The sequence below is a fragment of the Lepus europaeus genome, chromosome 1, assembly GCF_033115175.1.
Source record: "Lepus europaeus isolate LE1 chromosome 1, mLepTim1.pri, whole genome shotgun sequence".
NCBI classification, from domain to species: Eukaryota; Metazoa; Chordata; class Mammalia; order Lagomorpha; family Leporidae; genus Lepus; species Lepus europaeus.
The window spans coordinates 146,751,411-146,767,639 of NC_084827.1; the positions used below are offsets into that span (position 1 = coordinate 146,751,411).

General features: G+C 41.3%; 1 protein-coding gene and 1 pseudogene across 2 annotated transcripts in view; one reads left to right on the forward strand and one right to left on the reverse strand.

Annotated features, from left to right (window-relative positions):
- The window catches only part of NBEAL1 (neurobeachin like 1), a 203,934-nt gene that overhangs the window by 7,179 nt on the left and 180,526 nt on the right, over positions 1-16,229 (forward strand). The window lies entirely within an intron of this gene.
- LOC133756186 (small ribosomal subunit protein eS27-like) lies at positions 5,936-6,226 on the reverse strand (annotated as a pseudogene).

The following is a 16,229-nucleotide window of genomic DNA, read 5'->3' on the forward strand; positions in this document are numbered from 1 at the left end:
AATGAGGCTCTTCTCATAATGTCTTATATAATTTTTAAGCTGTACTAATTTATTTTTCCTTTCAAGTGTAGTGCTTAATTATCTTGAATAATGATTTGAGGGTTTTTTCCCCTACTCTAAACCAAGTTTGTTTTGGACCTTGGTGATGCTGCATTTCCTGCTGTTGCCCTTTGTCCTGCTAAATCTGGAATATGACTGAAATAGATAGTTTTGCAGTGAGCTCAGAGTAAATTTCCTTTTCTGAATAAGTTTTCTTTCATGAAGAAAATAGGATTTTTTAGAGGTGTTTTATTCAGATACAAAGGTTAGTACTTTTTGTATATAGATATGGAAAAAATTGAATGAGTACTCAATTAATGAGAAAATGATCAGTTTAACAATACAGTATTGGTTATGATCTTGTGGGAAGCTTTTAGTAAGATGGACCAAACACATCAACTCTTATAATTTAACCCCATTTAATAAGTGTCTGATATGGACAAAGTATGAAAATGGCTCTTGATATTTTGTGACTTAATAATGATAGTGTATGTAAGGAGGTAATATTCTTTAAAGAAAAAAGTCAAATCATTAACAGTAAATAGTAATGGTTATAATTACTTATTTTAAGAAATTAAATGTAAAAACAAGAAATGCATATTTTATATCAGCTGAAGGTGGCACTTAGGAAATGAATATTACTGTTGTGATTTGAGGAGCTTATGCAGTACTCTTTTTTTTTTTTAACTTTTATTTAATGAATATAAATTTCCAAAGTACAGCTTACGGATTACAATGGCTTTTCCACCCCCCATAACTTCCCTCCCACCCACAACCCTCCCTTTTGCAGTACTCTTAAAATTAAGATGCATGACAATTTTTTATTCTTTAGAGTACCAAATTTAAATTTCCCTTTTGGGTATCTGAGAGTTTCAGAAAATAGAATGATAGTATTTAATGTATAGTCATATAGTATACTGTTTAGATGTGGAAGAGGCTAAAATAATTTCCAGGTTTTTTGTTTGTTTTGGAAACCAGTGCTTAGACATGCCATTCACAAAATTAGCCTAGTGTAGGGTTTCAGATAAGCATGCTCAGTTGTAGTGTCTGTAGAACATCTGGGCAGAAATACCATGCATATGGGTCTGGGGTTGGGAAATGAGATCTATGTTAGAAAAAAAGATTTGAGAATCATATTAGCAGTCATTGGAGAGCTGCATGAGTGTAGGAAGAGAAGAGGCTCAAAGTCAGAAGTCCTGGAACATTGTCATTTAAGAAGATAGTGGAAGAACAGTTTGTAAGGAGTTTGGATGAGAGGACTCCAAGAATGAGTGGTTGCTTCAGAAAGTAGAAGGATATTGTAGAGAAGGTAGTAGTTAGCTGGGTCAAATTCAACATAGCATTCAAGAAAAGCTTTACAGAGAATGTATCGAATTTGACAGTTAAGAGATTGCTAGTGTCTTCAACAAAAGAAGTTCTGAAATGAGTGGGGAACAAAGATGTTAAAAATACAAGTCCTAATTTTATTAATTTAAGAGCATTTTGTTAATTTATTTGAAAGGCAGAGAGAGACAGAGACAGAGATCTTTTTCATCTGATGATCCATTCCCTCATATGTCTGCAGCAACCAAACTGAAGGTAGGAGACTAGAACTCAATCCAGATCCTCTACATAGGCAGCAGGGACCCAACTCCTTGAGTCATTACCGTGTGTCCCAGAGTGCACGTTATTAAGAAGCTGGAATTGGAAATGGAGCCAGGCCACTCTGATGGAATGTGGACCTTCCAAGTGGTGTCTTTTTAAAAAAGATTTATTATTTGAGAGGCAGAGTTACAGAGAAAGAGGGAGAGACAGAAAGAGGTTCCATCCACTGCTTTACTCCTCAGATGGCCACAATGGCCAGGCCGTTCCTGGCTGAAGGCAGGAGGCTGGTCCTCTGTCTGGGTCTCCCTCGTGGGTGGCAGGAGCCCAAGGTCTTGGGCCAACTTCCACTGTTTTTCCAGGGAACTAGGTTGGAAGCAGAACAGCTAAATCTTGAGCTGGCACTCATATGGGATACTGGCATCACAGGTGGTGGCTTAACCTGCTGCACTACAACCCCAGCATCTGAAGTGGCATCTTAACTGCTGTACCAGATATTAATTATTAATAATTGCCCTTATTAATTTTTTGTTATTAAATTAAACAACCTTAAAATTGCTGCCAAAATGCTATGAATATTTTAAAATGTTTTCTGTTAATTTTTTGTACTAAACTGGTCAAGGATCTTGATTGGTCTGTGTACTGCACTTTGCATGGGACTCTAGTGGAACTGGAAACTCTCAGATTCCCAAGAATCTCTCTGTAACTTCAGAGATCTGTAATTTGAAAATTTTTCCTTTATAAATTGAATAGCCACTGATTGTCACTTGTTATCAATGCAGATATGACCCTTGAAATGGAGCCACGTAGGTCCAAGGAAGGCATCCCTAGTATGCTTGAAGTAATTAAAAATGGATAGAAATAAGAACACGAGCTTTAAAGAATTTTTTTATAGAACTTAGTGATCCTTGAAGATATTTCTTTGGAATTCATGGATCTCACTTTCAGAAACACAAAGCTTGATCGGTTGTTAGATCTGACATTCTGCTGTTCTGACTTTTCTAGAATTTTCTTTACCGTCTTAAAATTATCTGGTAAATTTGTCACAAAGGAGTGAAGGGTCAGGACCAAGAATCCAACCTTCCACAGTCTTTCTTGGCCACAATTATTACTACCTCTCCCGTATGCAAAGTGTACTTCCATGTCCATCTCAGGAACTCCAAATCTCATTTAATGCTGATCTCAGTCTGGAAACAGAAGGATCTTGTGATATGCATCAGGTCCAGTTGTGGTTCTGTTGATCCTGAAATCTCTGAACTCAGAAGGCACCATCAATATCTGCCCCCCCACAATTTAAACATTTAGTGGCAAAACTGGAATAGGAATGCCACAGTAAAGACTTTAAAAGGGGCAATGAGAGGGGCGGGCACTGTGGTGTAGTGGGTAAAGCTGCTGCCTGCAGTGCTGGCATCCCATAGAAGATGGCCCAAGTGCTTGGGCCCCTGCACCAGCATGGGAGACCCGGAAGAAGCTCCTGGCTCCTGGCTTTGGATCGGCACAGCTCTGGCCGTTGCAGCCATCTAGGGAGTGAACCAGTGGGTGGAAGACTTCTCTTTCTGTCTCTGCCTCTGCCTCTCTCTAACTCTGCCTTTCAAATAAATAAAGCTTTTATTTTTTTAAAGGGGGGCCAATGAAAGGCACATATGAGGTACTAGGTCTCTGAATACTGTGGGCAAATGTTGCCTGCTTGCTCCCTCTTAAGTTAGAGAAGGAGCGTTCCATGACGTGACTCAGTCTGTGCCTTGGGAAAAGCTGTCTAGACCACTCTTCTCATTTGGTCTTTTGTTGTTGTTGTTAAAAAAGATTTATTTTGATAGGCAGAGAGAGAGAGAGAGCTCATCCGTTCACTGGTCAGTTTCCCAGATGGCCGCAGCAGAGCTGGGTCAGTCTGAAGCCAGGAGCCAGGAGCTTTTTCTGGATCTCACATGTTGGATGGCAGGGGCCCAGGTGACCTTTCCAGGAACATTAGCAGGGAGATGGATGAGAAGTGGAGCAGCCGGAACTCAAGCCAGCACCCATACAGGAGCTTGCATCACAGGTGATGGCTTTACTCTCTACACTACCATGTTAGGCTTCTCATTTGTTTTTTTTTTTTTTGTTTTTTTTTTTTTTGACAGGCAGAGTGGATAGTGAGAGAGAGAGACAGAAAGGTCTTCCTTTTTGCCGTTGGTTCACCCTCCAATGGCCGCTGCGGTGATCCAATGGCGCATCTCGCTGATCCGAAGCCAGGAGCCAGGTGCTTCTCCTGGTCTCCCATGCGGGTGCAGGGCCCAAGGACTCGGGCCATCCTCCACTGCCTTCCCGGGCTATAGCAGAGAGCTGGCCTGGAAGAGGGGCAACTGGGATAGAATCCGGCGCCCCAACCGGGACTAGAACCCGGTGTGCTGGCGCCGCAAGGCGGAGGATTAGCCTGTTGAGCCACGGCGCCGGCCTCCCTTATCACTTTTTATTAAAAAGAACAGAAACAGGAAGGAGGCATGAGGAAAGATTAACGAGTGTTAAGTTATAGTTAGATCCTAGTAAGAAGCTCTGGTGTTCCATTGCACAATAGTGTGAGTAGAGATAACACTAATGTACTGTATTTTTTAAAGGTTTAAGAGTTAAGAGAGAGAGAGGTCTATCATCCATCTGCTAGTTCACTCCCCAGCTGAAGCCAGGAGCTTCTTCCAGGCCTCCCATGTGGGTACTGGGGCCCAAACACCTTGGCCATCTGCTGCTACTTTTCCTGGGCAGTTAGCAGGGAGTTGGATTGAAAGGAGCATCCAGGACTCAAACTGGTGCCTGTAAGGGATGCTGAAGATGCAGGTGGTAGCTTTTACCTGCTGTGCCACAGCACCGGTCTCAACTGATTTCTTCTTCTTCTTTTTTTTTTTTTTAAAGGATTTATTTATTTATTTGAAAGGCAGAATTACAGAGAGCCAAAGACAGAGAAGAGAGAGAGCTTCTATCTGTTGGTTCACTCCCCAGATGGCTGCAAATGATTAGAGCTGCACCAATCCAAAGCCAGGAGCCAGGAGCTTCCTCCAGGTCTCCCACACAGGTGCAGGGGCCCAGGGACTTGGGCCATCTTCCATTGCTTTCCCAGGCTACCAGCAGGGAGCTGGATTGGAAGTGGGGCAGTGGGACTAGACCCAGTGCTATAGGAATGCTGGCACTGCAGGCAGCAGCTTAACCCACTAGGCCTCAGTGCTGGCCCCCAACTGATTTCTTTTCTTTTCTTTTTTTTTTTTTATTTTTGATAGGCAGAGTGGACAGTGAGAGAGAGAGATAGAGAGAAAGGTCTTCCTTTTTGCCGTTGGTTCACCCTCCAATGGCCGCCGCAGCTGGCACACTGCGGCCGGCGCACCGCGCTGATCCGATGGCAGGAGCCAGGTGCGTCTCCTGGTCTCCCATGGGGTGCAGGGCCCAAGCACTTGGGCCATCCTCCACTGCACTCCCTGGCCACAGCAGAGAGCTGGCCTGGAAGAGGGGCAACCGGGACAGGATGGGTGCCCCGACTGGGACTAGAACCTGGTGTGCCGGCGCCGCAAGGCGGAGGATTAGCCTATTGAGCCGCGGCGCCAGCCCCCAACTGATTTCTTAACCATTAGGCTGAAGTACCTATCCCCATGCCTGTTTTTTTAACTGACTAATTTTGACTTAAGATTTTTGTTTGTTCAAAATATAAAATATTAACTTTTTTAATGAGTGAACTTCATTTTTTGGGAGAAGAATTATATTCTAATTAGATTTGTGAAAGAGTAATCTATATGTTTTATTATGCTAATTTAAATTTTTATTACCTAAAGCATACAAATTAATTGTAGAAAATTTAGAATGTATAGATACAGAAAATCAATCTGAGAAATTTCATTATTCAGAAACTTTTAAATATGAATGATTAAAAAACTTTCATTTAATTCATTTGTGTGTAGGATATCTATAATGGGGCAGATTGTGCTACAAATCATCAAGATACTAAATTAAAATCTGTTTAACAAGTGTCAGTGTCATAATAATATATGCATATGTCAACATATACTTGTTAATTTATTTACTTAATACATAATGATCAGTTCAACTGGTTTTTATTGGGTGCCTCCTGTATATATGTTATTTACTGTTATTTCATTCCTTTGATTTATATTTCCCTAATTTTTTACTTAGTTCCTTTTAAAGATTCTAAAATCTATTTCTTTTTTTTTTTTTTTGCACATAATCAAAAACTTTATTGAAAAACTGACATCAAAATAGGGGATAACTTGTATGCCTTATAAAATCAAACAAAATCACATTATCTTAGATTCATTAGAATAACTGAACTTATGATAAGGCTTTACGTGAGAAAACACGAATCCAAGAAGTTGTGTGGGTCACTAGTGTTTTTTCTTCTAAAGGAACAGTTTTCTGTGAGTCAGGCCTTTCTTCCTGTAGGCTGGCACAAAACTGTAGAACAGCCTACACAAAGAACCACTGTCTGAGCATGGCTGAAAACTGGTGATCTTGTAGCAACCTGGGCATTTTATGTCCATAAAATAAGAATTCGGACTTTGAAATAGCTGTTTCTTTTTATGTTTCTTCTTTCCTCCTCCAAAGAGGGATGGAGTAACTCTCTAGCCAAGGGCATGTCGGCAGTCCTTGAGCCTGGTGCCTCTGACTGGCTCTGGCTACTCCCCTAGCGACAGCCCTAAATTCTGTTTCTTAGAGCTGTTTTAGGGTCATGGCAACATTGAGGAGAAAGTCCAGGAGTTCCATATACCCCTGTCCACACACTTGCACAATCTCCCCTGTTATTGATATCCTGCACCACAGTGATATCTTTGATCATTTAACTTCTGCAAAACACTTGAACAAAAATTTCTTTACCTGGCCACTATGTGTGAAATTCCAGGATGAACACACAGTTCATGCATTGAGACGTTATTTTAACTAACATTGCAGATGTTGACTTTTTCATGCCCTGATTTTACCTGTGATTTGTCTACACTATATTGTTCAAACCTGGAATTTCATTTGCTGTGTTAATAAATAGCTGTTTGAAAGTGAAATATCTCAGATGAAATTTGGAGTATTTCTCATTAGGGATTGGTATTTTTTTTAAAGATTTATTTTATTTATTTGAGAGGCAGAATTACAGAGAACGGAAGAGACAGAAAGGGAGAGGTCTTCTTTTTGCTGGTTCACTCCCAAGATGGCTGCAACAGCCAAGACTGGGCCAGAACCTGGAGCCAGGAGCTTCTTCCAGGTCTCCCACATAGGTCGCATGGCCATCTTCTGTTGCTTTCCCAGGTGCAATAGCCGGGAGCTGGATTGGAAGTAGAGCAGCTGGGACTTGAACTGGCACCCATAAGAAATGCCCATTACACCACAATGCCAGCCCTGGGATTGGTGTATTCTAAACCTATTTTTATTTTATTTTATTTTATTTTATTTTATTTTATTTTAAGATTTGTTTATTTATTTGAAAGGCAGAGTTACAGAGAAGCAGAGGCAGGAGGAGAGAGAGAGAGGTCTTCTATCCACTGGTTCACTCCCCAGTTGGATGCAATGTTTGGAGCTATGTCAGTCTGAAGCCAGGAGCCAGGAGCTTCTTCCTGGTCTCCCACATGGGTGCAGGGGCCCAAGGATTTGGGCCAACTTCTGCTGCTTTCCCAGGCCGTAGCAGATAGTTAGAAGTAGAGCAGCCTGGACTTGAATGGTGCCCGTATGGGATGCTGGCACTGCAGGCGGTGGCTTTACTAGCTATGCCACAGCACCAGCCCCTCTAAACCTATTTTTATATGCAGGTCTTTTTTTTTTTAACTTAGAATATTCCTTTTGTTTGTGCAAGCATGGTTTCTAAAGCTGGCTTTCCTTTTTTTTTTTTTTTTTTTTAAGATTTATTTTTGTTTGAAAGGCAAAGTTACAGAGAGGCGGGGGTGGGGGGTGGGGGGAGGGCGGGGCGGGGATCGGTGTCTTCCTTCTGCTGACTCACTCTAGATTCCTCAATGGCCAGAGCTGTGCTGATCCAAAGCCAGGTGCCAGGAGTTTCTTTCGTGTCTCCCATGCAGGTGGAGGGGCCCAAGGACCTGAGCCATCTTTTGCTGCTTTCCCAGGCCATAGCAGAGAGCTGATGGGAAGTGGAGCAGCCGGGTCTTGAACCAGCGCCCAGATAAGATGCCGGGAGAAGATGGTCCAAGTATTTGGGCCCCTGCATCTGCGTGGGAGACCCGAAGGAAACTCCTGGCACCTGGCTTTGGATCAGCACGGCTCTGGGTCAGGGGCCCAAGGACTTGGGCTATCTTCTACTGTTTTCCCAGGCCATAGAAAAGAGCTGGATTGGAAGTGCAGCAACTGGGACTTGAACTGATGCCCATAGAGGATGTTGGCGCTGCAGCTGGTGGCTTTACCCACTGTGCCACAGTACCGGCCCCGCTGGCTTTCCTTTCATCAAAATTTTTGTTTCTGTGTGGTTAATTGATGATGCTTTCATCTGAGGGTGTGCTTTTCCAGCTAGACTCAGTTTCCCAAGGTAAATGGATGAAGTCATCAAGGATAGCTTAGTGTAAGAAGTAGCGTTGATCAAGGTTTTAAAGAATGAAGTAGTAGTCGCAAAAAATGTTACAGGTGGCATAAGGCATGACCAAAAAGTACCATGGAAAAGTGGTCTTAGTATAAATTTAATTTTTTAGTAATACAGTAGGCTAGGTTGTTTAGACTAAACCTCCTGAAAATTATACAAAATTCTAGATAAAATTTAAGAAACATGATTTTTTTTCTTTAATGATTGGTTTATTTTTTTATTTGAAAGGCAGAGTTAGAGGGAGAAACAGAGAGATCTTCCATCCTCTGATTCACTCCCCAAATGGAGTGACAGTTTGGAAGCCAGGACCGGAGCTAGGATGGTCTGAAGTTAGTAGCCAGGAGCTTCATCCAGGTCTCCCATATGGATGCATGGGCCTAAGCACTTGGGGCATCTTCCACTGCTTTTCCAGACTATTAGCAGAGAGCTGGATCGGAAATGATGTAGCTAGAACTCAAACCGGCACCCATATGGCATGCAGGCACTGCAGGTGGCGGCTTTATCTGCTACACTACAGCGCAAGCCCCAGGAAACATCTTAAAAGTTTTGAAAAACTAGCAGGATGATAAGCTGTTATAAAGCCAAGTCTTAAAAGTAGCAATGTAGTTTAATGGAAGCCACTTTTGCCTGGTGAACTTGAACTTTTGTTTTTGTTGCCTTGTGGCTGGATAGAAGTCAAAGCCAAGGGATTAAACAGAATGAGAGTCTTAACAGATTTTCCCTGTGATCACAAAGGCTTACACAACTTCAGTGTAACCGCAAGCAGACCCACTCCAGTTTCCCACCTTCACTAGTGGACTTGAGGGAAAAGTGCTGTGAAAGAGAACCAACAGAAATAGAAAACGAAAGTACAAGGCACAGTGTGTAACATAAATATGCTTATTATGTTTAAAAAAGTAAAAGTCAACTCCAAACAAATTGTATATTTTATGGAACCTTAAAGTTGATTGTAGGGGCCTGTACTGTGGTGTATTGGGTAAAGCCACTGCCTGCGATGCCAGCATCCCATATGGGTGCTGGTTCCAGTACTGGCTATTCCACTTCTGATCCAGCTCTGATCCTTGCTAATGGCTTGGGAAGGCAGTAGAAGATGGCCCAAGTGCTTGGGCCCCTGAACCCCTGTGGGAGGCCTGGAAAAAGCTCCTGCCTCCTGGCTTCGGATTGGATTGGCCCAGCCCACCTCCAGCCATTGCTGCCATTTGGGGAGTGAACTGGCAGATGAAAGACTTTTTTCCCTGTCTCTCCCTCTGTCTGTGACTCTGGAACTCTGTAATTCAAATAAATAAATCTTTTCAAAAAACTAAAAAGGTTGAGCTGGTGCTGTGGTGTACTAGACTCAGCCTCTGCCTGTGGTGCCAACATCCCATATAGGTGCAGGTTTGTGTCCTGGCTGCTCCTCTTCCTATCCAGCTCTCTGCTGTGGCCTGAGATGTAGTAGAAGATGGCCCAAGTGCTTGGGTCCCTGCACCCGTGGAGGGGGACCTGTAGGAAGCTCTCGATACCTGGCTTTGGATCAGCTCAACTCCGGCGGTTGCGGCCATTATGGGAGTAAACCAGCGGATGGAAGACCTTTCTTTCTGTCCATTTCTCTGTAGCTGTACCTCTCAAATAAATTAATAAAATCTGTAAAAAAAAAAAAGTTGTTTGTAAATTAGACCATTACTTCATGTAACACATGGAAAAAATACAGTTAAACTACAGCTTAATACTCATGTCATGATACATGAATTGACTATAGTAGTTTCTCATTGTTTGGAAAATTTTCATTGTTTTCTAGGGATTTATCAGTTTCTCTTCTTTGTTTGCATTGGTTGGCATAGGCAGATAATCTTTTTTGCATGTATTTCAGTTCCTGTATTTGTATGACTTATTTTCAAGTTTGTAAGCATTTAGCTGTTGTTAGGAAGAAAACATCCAGTTTTGGTGATTCATTTAGTAATTAATGTCAAATTATACCTGATGCTCTGTTTTTATGCCTTTCTGCCTACACAATAACTTCATTCTATTGCTATTCATAATGTAAGTTTTTTGAAGACATTTTGAATAGCAGTTAACATATGCAATATCAACTGTGAAGGGACTTAAATGTGAACACCTGTTGCCGTCTTTGCACTGCTGAGGCAATGATAAATGTCAGGTACCGCTGTAAGAGCAATCATGCATTTTATTTTATTTTATTTTTTTATTTTTTTGACAGGCAGAGTGGACAGTGAGAGAGAGAGACAGAGAGAAAGGTCTTCCTTTGCCATTGGTTCACCCTCCAATGGCCGCCGCGGCCAGCGTGATGCGGCCGGCGCACTGCGCTGATCCGATGGCAGGAGCCAGGTGCTTCTCCTGGTCTCCCATGGGGTGCAGGGCCCAAGCACTTGGGCCATCCTCCACTGCACTCCCTGGCCACAGCAGAGAGCTGGCCTGGAAGAGCGGTAACCGGGACAGAATCCGGTGCCCCGACTGGGACTAGAACCCAGTGTGCCGGCCCCGCAAGGCGGAGGATTAGCCTAAGTGAGCTGCGGCGCCGGCTGCAATCATGCATTTTAACTTCAAAGATATCAAAATGTTTTAAAAGGTCTGTTATCTTAGAACCGTAGAAATGAAAAACATGAGTTGGCAGATATAAAAAAGAAATGGAATGTCTAGAAATTTGAGGGGAAACTCCCAAAGCCAATAATGGCCATTAAAAACTATTGAATGGTCTTAATTTAGGTGACTGAAGAGAATTAAATAATTTAAAATTTTTTAGAATATATCATAGGAAGTCATATGATGGAGAATATAGATGGAGGACTAAGAGAGTTGGAAGACAGTATGAGAAGGATTTAATAAATTGGAGAATAGAGGAAGAACAAAACAAGGTAATACTTGAAGATAACAGCTGAGAACTTTCCAGGATTGATGGAAGATAGCAATCTATAGAGATGAGAATCCCAATGAATATCGAGGAGGATAAGTAAAACAAAATCGATATCTAGCTCCGTCATAATGAAACCATAGTGATTTTGTAAAAATTTAAAAAATGAATCGTTTAAAAGCCATCAGTGATTTTAAAAAAGTTATACAGAAGGATTGAGCATTTAGAGGATTAGCCTAGTGAGCCACGGCGCCGGCTAGAAAAGAGGATTTAAACAATAGAATTGACAGATTTATTACAATGAATTTATGTAGATTCTGTACCCAATATACATTATTTTAAATATGTGCAGATATTTTAAATGATGGTTAAACAGACTTTAAAGCTAGTTTGAAATTTTTGAGATATTGGAGTATAATTTTTCTTTGAGAGACAGAACTCCTGTCTTCTGGTTCACTCTTCAAATGACTGTTAATAGCCAGGGTGGGGCCAGGCCTTATCTTGGAGTTGGGAACTCATCCCAGGTCTCTCATGTGTGACAGGACACAAGTACTGAGCCATCATCTGTTGCCTCTCAGGGTGCACATGAGCAGGAAGCTGGAATCAGTAGTGGAGCTGGCACTTGAAACCAGACAGTCTGATGTGGGATGAGAGTGTCCTAAGTCATGTCTTAGCTACCATGTCAAATGCCTGTCCCTGTCAATTTGTTTTTGACCCCAATGTAGTTGTATGGACAAAAATGATAGCAAGAAGATTTAAAAAAAAAAAAAGCACCAAACAAAAAAAACTCAGTATTTGGAAGCCAAGGAATACACTTTAAAATTAAACCTTGGTTGAAAACAAGCAATAAGAAAAAATTATACTTTTTTAAAAGTACATTTTAGAAGTTATTGGGAGGGGGGGAGGTATTTGGTACAGAGTTAAGATGCTGCTTGGGGTGGATTCAAGTCCAAGCTGCACTTAGATAGCTGCTAATGAATACCCTGGGAAGCAGCAGGTGGTGGCCCAAGTGCTTGGGTCCCTGCCACCCACATGGGATTGTGTTCTGGGCTTCTGGCTTCAGCTTGGCCTTTCTTTGGCTGTTGTGGCCATTTTGAGAATGAACCAGTGGATGGAAGATCTCTTTTATTTCTGTCTCTGTCTCTCTTTTTCTCTTTCTGAATAGGCAGATAAATAAAAAAGTTTGTGGGAAGGACACTATAGCATTACTTTCGCAAATTTGTGGCTATACACACATACACGCACACACACATAATAGATAAAGGTTGAAAATTGATGGATTAATTGTTTGGGATAATCAGCCTCTGCAATCCCTATCTCTTGGTATTTATAGCCTTATATAGTTCACACTCACATTATACCAGGGTTAGTCCTTGCCATCAGTAAAATTTGGCAAAAGTAATAGTGTATCATTTCTGAAATTAGATTATTAAAGACAATGTAGTTTCCATCTCAGGTGTTGTTTTTTATTGTGGTTATTGTTTTAAAATACCACTCTCTTTGAGGAAAGCCGTGTGCTCTATTGTGAATATCCCTATGGAGAGACCCGTCTTGTGAAGGACTAAAGACTATTGCCAACTACCATGAGTGAGTTTTTAAGTGGTTCCTCCAGTCCAGTGAAGCTTTGATATGAGTGCAGCCTCAGGTGACATAATCATTACAAACTCTTGAGAAAGACTGAGGTGGAACCACCTATCTGAGCCACTCTTGAGCCATCACTGTTCTGAGCCAAGGAGGAGTGAGATAATAAAATGTTGTTTTAAACTGTTGTTTTAGGAGAGCTTGTTATGTAGGAATGGGTAACTAGTACATTTAAGAAGATCAGAAGAGGACAAAACCAAAAGAAAAGGGAATTGGAGTGTTTTTAATGTGGAAATTCTCAAATTTATTGTACTTAAATTTGTTGCATGGAATATACATGTATCAGAAGGTTGGCATGTATTAAAGAATAGGTTTAAATTTAATATATTGTCAGAGGGGTCAACCAACCAGGTAAGCCACTGGTTAAGATAGCCACTTCCCTGTTTAAAATATTCACCTCCCTCATCAGAGTAGGTCCTATTTCTCATTTCAACTCCTGATTCCAACTTCTGCTAATGTGTATTTGTGAGGCCACAATAATAGCTTAAATGATTGGGTTCCTGCCACCCACATAGGAGACTTGCACTGAGTTCCTAGCTCACATTTTTGGCTTTACTGAACCCTGGCTATTAGGGGCATTTGGGCAGTGAACCAACAGGTTGGAGTTCTTTCTCTCTATCTCTCTGTTTCTCTGCTTCTCAAATAAATGTAAAAATATAAATATCATATATTAATATCTACCATCTTCTTGCAATGAATGGTATAAATGCAATGATTATATATATAGACACAAATTTTTTAAAAAATTCAAGAAACAGAGATTGTTTCCATCTGCTGGTTCACTCTCCATGTGCCCACAATGGCCGGGGGCTAGACTGGGATTGAAGTGGGAACTGTGAACTCAACCCAGGTTTCCCAAGTATATGGCAGGAACCCATTCACTTGAGGTGAACATTTGGCCCAGCGTTTACGCCACTACTTGGAATGTCCAAATCCCTTATTGCAATGTCCTGGTTCAAGTCTCAGGTCTTTATGATTCCAGCTTCCTGTTAATATGCATCCAGGGAGGCAACAGTTGATGGGTCCCTGCCAGTGGGAGAGCTGGATTGCCTTCTTGGCTCATTGCATTAGCCTCACCCAGCCCTGACTCCTCTGGGCATTTGGGAAGGGAATCTATGGATGGAGATTTCTCTTTCTGTCTTTCAAAAAAAAAAAAAAAAAAAAAGAGAAAAGGAAAGAGCAGCCCAATCACTTAGCCATTACCACTGCCTCCAGGATCAGCATTAGCAGGTCTGTAGGTAGCTGGAGTCTGGAGCCAAACCCAGGAGTCAAACAACCCAGGCACTCTGAAGTGGCTGCCGATGTCTGAACTGGCATCTTAACCATTGGGCTAGGCTTATGTCCCTTTGGATATACTTTTTAATTGAGAATCTGGAAGTAGATTTGAGAATAAATAAATAACTCTCCCTCCTGCATATTTTTCTATTGATTTTATAAGGAACTTGCAAGATTTTTTTTTTCCATAAAGCACTCCTAATGAAAAAGACTTGATAGCAGAGTCTCTGGTAGTAATAGTTGCGGTAGCTGACATATTTTGAATGCTTGCTAAATGCCAGGCACTGCTGAGTGCCTAATGATATTATCTCTTAACCTTACAAGGTAGGAAGTATTTGTCTTCATTTTGTAGATGAAGAACAGCTTAGAGGCATGAAATAATCTCCCAAAGTCATACAGATAGTAAATTCAAAGAGATTAGAGGGGAAAAAAAATTAAAATGAGGTGACAAAGGAGATCATGAGATCTAAATATGTATATCATAGTACATTCCTTTTTTGTGGGAGTTTCCTGATTTTGGCATATGTAGGTTATGAAGATAATATTGAAATGCTTTGCGTATATGCTATATGCTAAGCCATGTTCTAGGCCCTTGGCATTTATTAATTTATATAATTTTCACAGCAGTCTTGTAAGATAGGCACTACCATAATACATTTTTATGGAGGAAAAACCTAATGTACAAACATAGCGTGACTCATTGAAGAGACAACAGGGATTACAGTCCAAATAATTTGGCCCCAGCACTCCTGCACTACTTCAAACATTTGTGAGTTGGCTTAATAAATATTATACAAATGAGTACTGTGGTATTTCATCATATGAAACATCTTAAGCATGATGTTTAATTAATGTTGTTCCTGGTGTGTGGAGATCTTTGTTTTTACAGCCTTTGGAGCACAGTGTAACTCTTCTGAGGGTTTTTTCCTGGGCTGTATGGAATGTGACTATTTTATTGTGTTAAATTTTTAAAAAATATTGATTTATTTATTTGCAGGACAGAGTTGCAGAGACAGAGATGGGGGGGGGGGGTCCTCCATTCACTGCTTCACTCCCAAAATAGCCACAGTGGCTGGATCTGGGCCAATATGAAGCCAGGATCCTGGAGCCTCTTCTGGGTCTCCCACGTGGGTGCGGGGGCCCATGGACCTGGACTATCTTCCACTGCTTTCCCAGGCCAAAGCAGAGAGTTAGATCACAAGTGAAGCAGCCAGGACTTGAACCCGTGTCCACATGGGATGCCGGCACTGCAGGCAGAGGCTGTACCCACCACGCCACAGTGCCAGCCCCTGTGTTAAACTTTTTATGGCCTTGGGTTTGGTGATTATGACTAAACTCCCCTTTTCCTCTCCAAGCACTATCATAAGTGGATAGGAGACGTTAGATAAGTTTTGTATCTTAGAACTTCCCTTTTCTAACCTCTAAAGTGGGGGAAATTAAGTCACCTTCTCTGAATAGTTCTGAGGGAGGCAAATGCTCAAGAAATTGTTAGTTTCTTGAAATTTCATTTCTCAGTAAATGAAAAAATTCCATATTTAAGTACCATTTCTTTTCTTTATAGTTGCTCAGTGTCTTAGGAGAACTTTGTGCTTGCCAAACACTTGGTAACCCTGACCTTTAGAATTTGACCCAGATACTATAGAGTTCCTCAATAAAATATGAAAAGAAATGCATGAATTCTTTGTAATGTTGGGAGACTATTTTATGTCTCACTTCTACTGAGAGGTAATACTCTATTAAAAAGGAACAACGATAAGGAAAAACTCCAGCTACTTGTATTTTCTAGAATTTTATCTTGAATGGAAACTCCAGCTACTTGTATTTTCTAGAATTTTATCTTGAATGGAAAAATGAATGAGTGACTAAATGAATGACATTCTGATTGGAAGTAGAAAAAGCAGCTAGTGAAACTTGAGGAAATTTCTCACAAGAGGTGGTTCTTTGTCTGAGATATTTCCATCTTTCATTTTCAGTGATGATGTAAATAGTGGTAATTTACAAGCTGAGTTTGGAACAGTATATTAATAGAAAAAACCAAATACACAAAAGGTCAACAGTTCCTGTATATTCTGGGAACATTCTTTTAGATTCTGATTTGTGGTATAATGCTTTTTCAGAAATACATTGCTTAGATTCTTTTCATGCAAAACCAGTGCTTAGACTATTCAGTGGCTGGGGCTGGTGCTGTGGCACAGCAGGTTAGGCTGCCATCTGTAGTGCTGGCATCCCATATGGGTGCTGGTTTGTGTCCCGGCTGTTCCACTTCTGATCCAGCTTCCTGCTAATGTGCCTGGGAAAGCAGCG